At 43.4% G+C, this 8,657-nt stretch overlaps 1 protein-coding gene across 2 annotated transcripts in view; it reads left to right on the top strand.

Annotated features, from left to right (window-relative positions):
- The first annotated feature begins 252 nt into the window (after positions 1 to 252).
- Positions 253 to 8,657, top strand: part of slc23a2 (solute carrier family 23 member 2) — a 29,297-nt gene continuing 20,892 nt past the window's right edge. The window contains exon 1 of one of the 2 annotated variants that reach the window (XM_017468140.3): positions 253 to 554. The gene's annotated coding sequence lies outside the window, so the exon portion shown is untranslated. Of the gene's footprint in view, positions 593 to 8,657 lie in introns of both variants that reach the window. The other variant, XM_017468141.3, reaches the window with a different exon arrangement.

The raw sequence follows: 8,657 nt of genomic DNA, 5'->3' as shown, positions 1-8,657 counted from the left end.
GAACGCATACATGTACGTGCACACTACAGCGCAAGATAATGTACTTGACATCAAATTTAGCGCCAGTTACATTAAAGCGCTAGTTTCGACAGCGCATTATTTATTATGCAACGGATTAACGGATAATCAGAAGAGTCGACTGTCTCTTTAAGGGTTCTATCGCACGCGGTGGCTTTCGGAGCAACCTGATTGGTTAACGCTCTCCCTACGCAGGTAGAGCAGTGGGCGGGACCCAGCGGCGGAACATTTTATTGAGCATGCGCAGATGGTTCTCGTCAGTCGGCCTCGTCCAGACAGCGCGCGCTGAGAGCTAGTGGAGGCGCTACGAAGAAGAAAAGGACGAAAAAAGAAAACGAAAAAGAAAACCGTGTCGTCTTTGCGATAACGTGTGTCCGGTGTGTGGCGTTTTGCGGTTGAATTCAGAACCCGGAAATCCTCCGCTGTGCCCGGGTTCACGTGCGTGTGTGCTGCGGTGAAGCAGTCGGCGAGGTTTGATTGAGAAACACCGCGAGAAGGAGAGAAAACTTCCATCCACTCTTCTCCTCCTTGGACAGGTGAGGCCACGCTGGACAACTTATCAAACCTCATACAGGTCTTTATTCTGAATGTTCTTAATAATTAAACACACCTATTAAACTCTCTCTCTGAGGTGCTTATCAGGCGGTAAGGCCTGTCGCTTATAAGGCTCGTAGAAGTATATACAACTAGCATGGTCATGATGGTTCAATAGGATGCTGTTGTCAAGGCGACACGGTACATCAGCTCTGACTCGTTATCGCGATATTCCTCGCGGTTACGGTGCTAAGACTACATCACGACCTTATCGTTATCGCGCTCTGTTTCTCATTCATTCTGAACAGGTTTATCATCTCACACAAGGCAGGCGGGTTCCTGTGTATCTTCAGCCTGTAGCATCTTAATATTTTGGATTTTATTTTCCTCGGAGTGTTTACATAAGCGGGACCCATATCCGTGGATTATAAATCCTTTAATTCTAATGTTTTGAGATGCTGGATTTTTGATTTACGTGCGCTGTGAACCGTAATCATCTAAATAAATAAAAAGGGTTGAAATATTTCACTCGGTGTGTGATGAATCTAGGGTATATGAAAGTTCCACTTTTTGAATTAAACTACAGAAAAAAAAAATTCAGTTTTCCATCATGTTCAATTTTTTTTTTTTTTTTTGAGATTTCTTTTCCTGTCTGTTTCTCGTGTTTACGTATCGTCTGGAAACAGCGGCTCTTTCCGTGTAGCGTCAGCGTGGCAGGACGAGCGATTCCACTGATTCACTGCCTCATCAGCGCCTCTGTATATTGTGTTAATTTTACGTTGATGTTTATACCAGGTTCGACCGTATCCTTTTGTAAAAACTCACGTTCTCTTTTTAAATGGTCGACAGAGCCATTTATTTCATCCAGGCTCCACTGACCGGTCTCTATGACTCCCATGACGTGTGTCATTTGAGAGCCAAATGATGTCCCGGCCCAGCCTGTCCTCACGCTACACTGACGGTCGCTCCGGAGTTAACAGGAAAATGAACGGATGCGAGAGTTTAGAGTGAGAGCCTCACTCGAACGTGGTCCGAGATGCTTACGCGACGATGTCCGATCTGTGCCTGACGTCGGATGCAAAATAAATAAATAAAAGCTTTTTTTTTTTTTTTTTTTTAACATCCAGAACCAGGATGAAGGGAATGATTCACGTTGAGTATTGACTCAATCAGAATCTAGAATTCATGTGATGTACCTCGAGACTCATTTCAGCGCACACGGAGAGCTCGGGTGGTCTGGGGGGAAAGGCCGAGCGGTGGCGTGAAGTGCTTTTGTGACTCTGGTTTTGATGACTGGCGTGTTGAGCTCGTGATCTGTAAAGTGAGATCAGAATTGAATCCTTGCCAAATGTCACATCATGACAGAACCAGTGACACATCGTCAGACCGCATGTTTATGACCTGTGTTCTCAACTCTGAGGAAAGACCGTTATTATTTTACTTGAGGGAAATTCGAGGGAAACTAGTATTCGCTGTGAGGAAGTTTCTTTCTGCTGCTACCATATGCTTCAGACTTTTTTTTTTTTTCTCTAAATATACATGTGTAGTACATGTTCTCTCGAACTAGAACGTAAACAATGCTTCGTTTCCCAGTGAAGGGTGAGAGAAGATTCACTGATTTTGAATCATTTAGACACTGATTCAGTGATTTAAAAACTGACCTCTGTACTCGTGGGTCCCAGTGAAGGAGGTGTGGCCTCTGTCCCTGTCAGTCCCAGTGAAGGAGGTGTGACCTCTTAGTCCCAGTGGAGGAGGTGTGGCCTCTGTCCCTGTCAGTCCCAGTGAAGGAGGTGTGGCCTCTATTTCTCTTAGTCCCAGTGAAGATGTGGCCTCCGTCCCCGTCAGTCCTAGGGAGGAGGTGTGGCCTCTGTACACATTGGTCCCAGTGAAGGAGGTGTGGCTTCTGTACACTTCGGTCCCAGTGAAGGATGTGTGGCCTCTATTTCTCTCAGTGAAGGTGTGGCCTCTGCATGTCACTGACAGTGTAGGAGGCGTGGCCTCTGTCTGTCCCAGTGAAGGAGGTGTGGCCTCCGATGACTTTAGGCGAGAAAGTGTTTTCTTAGTAAACTCGAACTGTTTGTACAGTCGCATTCTATTGCATCGCACTGCATTTATGTGATAAGTATTGAATGTCATCTCAGAAAACAAGTCAAATAAAACATGATTCCAACTGACCACAGCTGCACCGAGAGAACAAACGAACAAAAGAAAAACTTTCCACTATCTAATAATTACCCAAAGCGCATGAGGAACAAAGACACGAACAGGGGAACTTCGTGACCATTCCACCTCGCAGAAGCCCTCTCGTTCTGGAACTTTCCCAAGTGATAAAAATCGTCCCCATGTGGAAAAATACGCTTTCGGAAAATCAGAAATGGGAACCTGACAGGTTGTTTTTGTCTTGTTTGTTTGTTTTTTTCTTTCCTTGTGTATTGATTTTGTTTAAAACTTGTCAGCCGGGTTAGATCTGCAGTTTTGTCTGCAGTCAAAATATTACATCCCAAGGAAACGTCCTATTCGTGTTTTTGGTTACGCTAAGGGTTACGTCCTGTAAGAGTGAGCTACGTGTTTTTATGATCCCGAGGAACTCGATTTCGCCTCTCGCACACTTCCCTCAGCCGTTCTGGGGTTATGAGGAAATGATGCATGAAGGTGTTTTGCTTAAAAGTGTTCTCCGGGTCACTGAGGGTGTACAGGAGTTTATATACATCCCGGCTAAATGAGATTTTACACCCTGGAGCTATACTCTCACTGTGTGTGTGTCTCCTTCGAGCAGACGAAGCGTCCTTCATGTAGTAGCATCTCTTTGATGTTTGCCTACAGTGAAGCCGTGGGGGTTTCTCCTTCCCCCCAGTGAACGAGACACAATCCTGTCGGTAGCTTTAGCTGACTTAAAAACAAGACCTTAATTGAGAAAATGATCCCATTCTCCGCTGTACATGCCGGAGGGATATTTTGAATGATGCCAGACTTTTTGGTGAACTAAAGAGGAAGTCTGTTTAACGGGTCACGGAGGCAGCATAGCTTATCGAATATTTTTAAACCTCTGGACACTGAGGCTCGGGTGCTCGTCATGAGTCAGCGCGCGTGTGTGTGTGTGTGATTAAGTCGCTAATCGATACTCCTCGGTCTGCACCTGGCCTCCTTTGCTCGTCGATATCTGCCGCACGGCTTCGCCGAGAAGATCCGATGTTGAAGCAGACGTCTCCAGGATTTCCTGAAATATCGTTCTGGATCACGTGAGCCGATTCGACCGTGTATGCTCGCGCGTTTTTTTTTATCCTCGAAGCGAAGCTGGCAGCTCGAGCGCTAAAACGCTAACCCGTCTCTGGGTTTTGGCGTACAAAATGACGTCATCCCTGCGCCGCTCTGTGGTGACTGGCTGTACGTTTGGGAAGCGCTTGATTTCCATCTGCAGCGGAGTTTTCCGTGAGCCGAGGACCAACTTTAAACGTCGATATCGTGGTCGATCGTGTTCACGCAACCGCGGGCGGTCAAAATCGTAATCGCGATCGACATCCGATTAATTGTGCAGCCCTACCGACGGCTGTGTATTTGCTGCACTCGGCGAGGACGCGCAGTCGGTCCTCCACGGTCTGTCGTCCCGGTCCGGGTCTTCTCGTCTCCACCGCCAGACTGTGATCACTGAGTCCATACTGAGACAGTAACGTTTCTTTAACGTTAATGAGGACCCTCTGGGTGTCCTGCTCTGTGTATAAAGGCGGAATCTTGTGGGGTTTTTTTTTTTGGAATATCAGTTAGAAGAGGAAACCTACTGAGCTCCGCCCTACAGACCAGTTCTGGAACATCTTCTGAGCTCCCATGGTCGGACTGTCTGACTCTGTCAACACTCCTCATTACCCATTATCTAAAATAATCTGTGCATGCACCTGTGTGTGTGTGTGTGTGTGTTGTGCTCTGCTATTAAGGGATATAAAGACTCTGATGCTCTGACATGCCCACCACTTATTATTGTCTAATAATGAATCGTTTATGTTTATTGTTCCTTCGTGCACACGTGTGCACACACACACACACACACACATACACGCGCGCTTTATTGATAGGTTAATCCAAGAGCAGAGTGAGGAGTGATCTCATCGTTTAGGAACGAGTGTGAGTCATTCAGTCCTTGTTTTATCCCGTCCGGTCTTCACGGCTGGCCGGGTCGGATCGGGCCGACCGCGTCATCAAGTTTCTCGCCATATCCATGTCACTTCTCTGAGATCTCATGATTTTAAAAAGTAAAATAAAAACAAGGATCTTTTCCTCATTTTCAGTCTAGATTCTTTTCTCCAACAATGCTTTTGTTTTATAAGTATGAAAAAAAAAAAAATAGAAGTGCATTTTCAATTTATTACATGAAGTGTTATTAACCTGCATTTCTTCTAATCTTCTAATCTCGAGTACGGTTTTGCTGGAAGTTTCTTCACAAACCTTTACATCATGATACGTTGACCTGATGTTTTTTTTTTTGTCATATCACCCAGCCTTTGTTGATATAAATAAATAAATAAATAAATAAATAAATAAATAAAAATTCTTGTAATTGAATTTTCTGAGATCATCAGTATTTTCAAAAATAAAGTTTAAAAAAAATTAAAATAATTTTTTTTGTTTTTTGCCATCAAACTGATTGGAAGTCTCTGATTAGATTCAAATTCTTTTGGACTGAATCTTTTAAAATTGTTTTTAAAAAATAAATACATTTTTGCAAACCCTATTTTATTTTTTTTTTTTGTAGAATTAAACAAAATTCGTGTTCTTGCATTATATTTTCACATCCTTACATTATATCGTGATCCATATTGCACATCCTGGAAATGTGGATTAATTTTCTATAACTGCAGCTCTGACACTCGCAGGTTTATTTATTTATTTATTTACTTATTAATGAATCCGCTCTTTCGAATACGTTACCGTCTCTATAGTAACGGCTCGTTCACGGGGACTTGTAGGGCAGACGTTCCACATGAGCAGGATAAAATGGCGCGTAGCCGTTTAGTACGGAAAAGTTTTTTTCCGGAAGGAGTCTCCAGCGTCGGCGCTTTGTAACGGTCAGGGGTGACGCTGCAGCTTTAAGTTTTCCGACAGAGGAGTTTGTGTTTTCTTTGCGGTTGCTTGGTAACGTGGCACGATACGCTTTTCGAGAGGCAAAAAAAGTAAATAAGAGAAAGCGTTGAATAGAACATTAAACGGAACTAAAGATGTGTAAAAAGAACCTTTTTATTCATCCGGAGTGCTTTTGTTCCGGGATTTACGATCCCGCTCGCGTCCTCGCGCAGTGGAATATGAACCTGCGTGCCTGAGGAGATTCCTGTACGGCGCACCTGCTTTATTCGCGGTATTACTCCTCAGATTATGACCCACATTTGAAGAAGAGAAGTTCCGGCTTTACCTCCGACTGTTTACAAAGCGTTTTTTTTTTCCCCTGGAGCAGCTGAGAAGCGTCCTCGGTCATTATTATTATACGGTACAAGAGCGGCCCCTAGAGGTGAAATAAAAACCATCGCTGACTAATTTTGTCGTGTGATTTGAAGCGTTTTTTGTTTTGTTTTTTAATTCATTATGGACGTGTCTATTTTTATCTGTTATTCGGAGTGTTACTTTTTGGTTCAGTTTAGATGTGTATCTTTTAATATACTTTTAATATTTATTAATGGTTAAAGTATAGTAATATTGCATAGATTTATTTCATTTGAAAGAGTGCAGTAGATTTTCACGGCGCAGTCAGAACTGTTTATTTTTGTAATAAAGTTCAGCAATATTTTTATACTTTGAGTGTTGTGTTTTCATTCAGTATCCATTTTATAAACTACCGGTTGATTTAATCGGTTATCGGCAGGTAGGTACCGCCCTGCTTAGTGGATTTTACCGATACCCGTGAACTATTAACTTCTTCTTCTTTCAGTTTATATTCTATTTTTTTCCCCAGACAGACTTTAAGAGCGCCTCTGACAGAAGAAGAATGTATTGAAATCGTTCTCATGGCGGGATCGGGAAGGTGTCGCAAGGTCTGGATGGACGTGTGATTTACACGCGTAACACCGGGTGTGTGTGTGTGTGTGTCTACACAAAAAAAAAAAAAAAAGTCCGTCACGTAGATGTTACATTTTGTACGAAACCCAAAAAGATTCCGGATCTGTTCTCGAGCCTAGTGTGAAACTTCCCTTCGAGGTTCTTCTCGCTCGCCCGAAAGGTCATTCCCAGACGTATCGTTGAAATGAGTGGCTCCGCCCCCTGCTGTGATGCACACCGATCCCCCGTTTCTCTCTTCTTCTCCTCCTTCTTTGACACTTTTATCCGCAGGGCCCACTGCGGAGAGGGTTTTAATTAAACGCGGCAGCGAGGTGAAGAGGAGAAGAATGCGAGCTCCTCCGTTAGGAGACCGTCGAAGCTGGCCGCGAGTCAAGAACGATTACTCAGTCAGGCAACGGCTCTGTAATTAAATCAATTATCATCACGTGCGTTCTCAAGGGAGATTGTTTCGTTTTTATTTTGGTGTGTGGTTTGGATCGTCCCGTGCACAGTCGGGTCACACGAGGGCGAACGATTGTGTAACGGGGTGTTTACTTTATCGAGAAGCGTCCCGGAGAAACGGAAACGGCTTGCGTGATGGAATAAAGACGGCGGGCGTGTCGTCTTCTCGTTATACGTTTAGAGTTTTATATAGAAATGGATGTATCGTCTGGTGTCTGTAATTAATTTGAGCTTCAGATCATCGTAATGTGGATCTGTTTATATTAAAAATATCTGTTTAGTTGAAGCGGTATTATTAGTAGGTTTTGGATTTAAAAATGATTGATTGTTTATTTGCATTTTTAGTTGTACGATCCAAATGACCATATAGTTAAGATTTCTCATTATGAGATTATGCTGATTAATTATAATAATAAAATAATTATAGCATGATTATGAGCTGATTTTACACTGTGTTTAATACGTTAATGCACTAATAGTGGAAACATTCTCTAAGTGTTCCTGTCCTCCTTGTTTCGTGTGTGTGTGTGTGTGTGGACACTGTTATGTCATCCGGCTAGTTCTGGCATTTCACGACATTTCTGCTGCCTCAGATTACTGGAAGTAGTTTGTTTTCTGGGTTTCATCATGTGCTCTCCTGTCTGGTGGAAATGTACTTCCTTGTTTGTAAATAAAATATTCCAGAGGGGAAACTTTTTCAGACTACGCTGGGTTTGACGCGTTCTGTTTAGACGAACAGCCTTATTTGGTTCGTTTTTTCCACTTCACTGTGAGTATATCTTCCACAGACTAAGATTCTGTGCCTGTTGAGTGCTGGAGAGACTCTGATCCCTCGGTGCGGTCCGGTCATCAGTCGGTACGTTTACAAGGACACCGATAATCCGATATGCAGACGATACTCTGATGGAGAAACTAGCACGTAAACAGAGATTATTGATGACCTTGATCCGATTAAAGTCACACTCGAAGTAGACACGAAGGGAATTAAGACGTGTGGAGTATTTCCTGTTTTAGTCGCGTTATGGACGTGCGTCACAGACACGTACGCACCTTAATCACACTGTTAACGTCGTGTGAGTTTTCACCGCATTGTGCGACGGGATACGTTACACACACGGCAGCGCTCGACCGTTTGAGAGCACGGCTGCATCCCAAACCGCGTACTTACATACTATATAGTAGGGAAATACATGTATCTGAGCTACTATATATATATATATACGGTAAGTACACGGTTTGGGACGCAGCCCACGGCTTCAAGCGGTCGACGTACGGCACGACAAATAATTAACCGCACTCGAAGCTTTCGTATAATTAAAAACGAAACACCCAAAAGTGTATACGGTCCCATAACGAAGACCAACCGTACGTCGATACGTGAAATTCTGGAGGGGACGGCGTGACGCGGGGACGTGATAACGTGTGCCGTTAATCGATCTGTGTTCTATAGCACGTAAAACGGGTACATGAAAGGAATATTCTAAAAGCGACTCATGTAAACACCTTAATCAGAATATCATACGTCTTATTCAGAATAAGGTCAATAATTAGATTACTGCTGTCCATGGAAACGTAGTCAGTGATACTCGGTAGATGTAATATGAACATTTCGAATGATCATCTCT

Source organism: Ictalurus punctatus, chromosome 5 (assembly GCF_001660625.3).
Source record: "Ictalurus punctatus breed USDA103 chromosome 5, Coco_2.0, whole genome shotgun sequence".
In the NCBI taxonomy this organism is placed as follows: Eukaryota; Metazoa; Chordata; class Actinopteri; order Siluriformes; family Ictaluridae; genus Ictalurus; species Ictalurus punctatus.
Note: the sequence above shows the minus strand (reverse complement) of the source record. Positions and strands in the feature narration are given on the sequence as shown.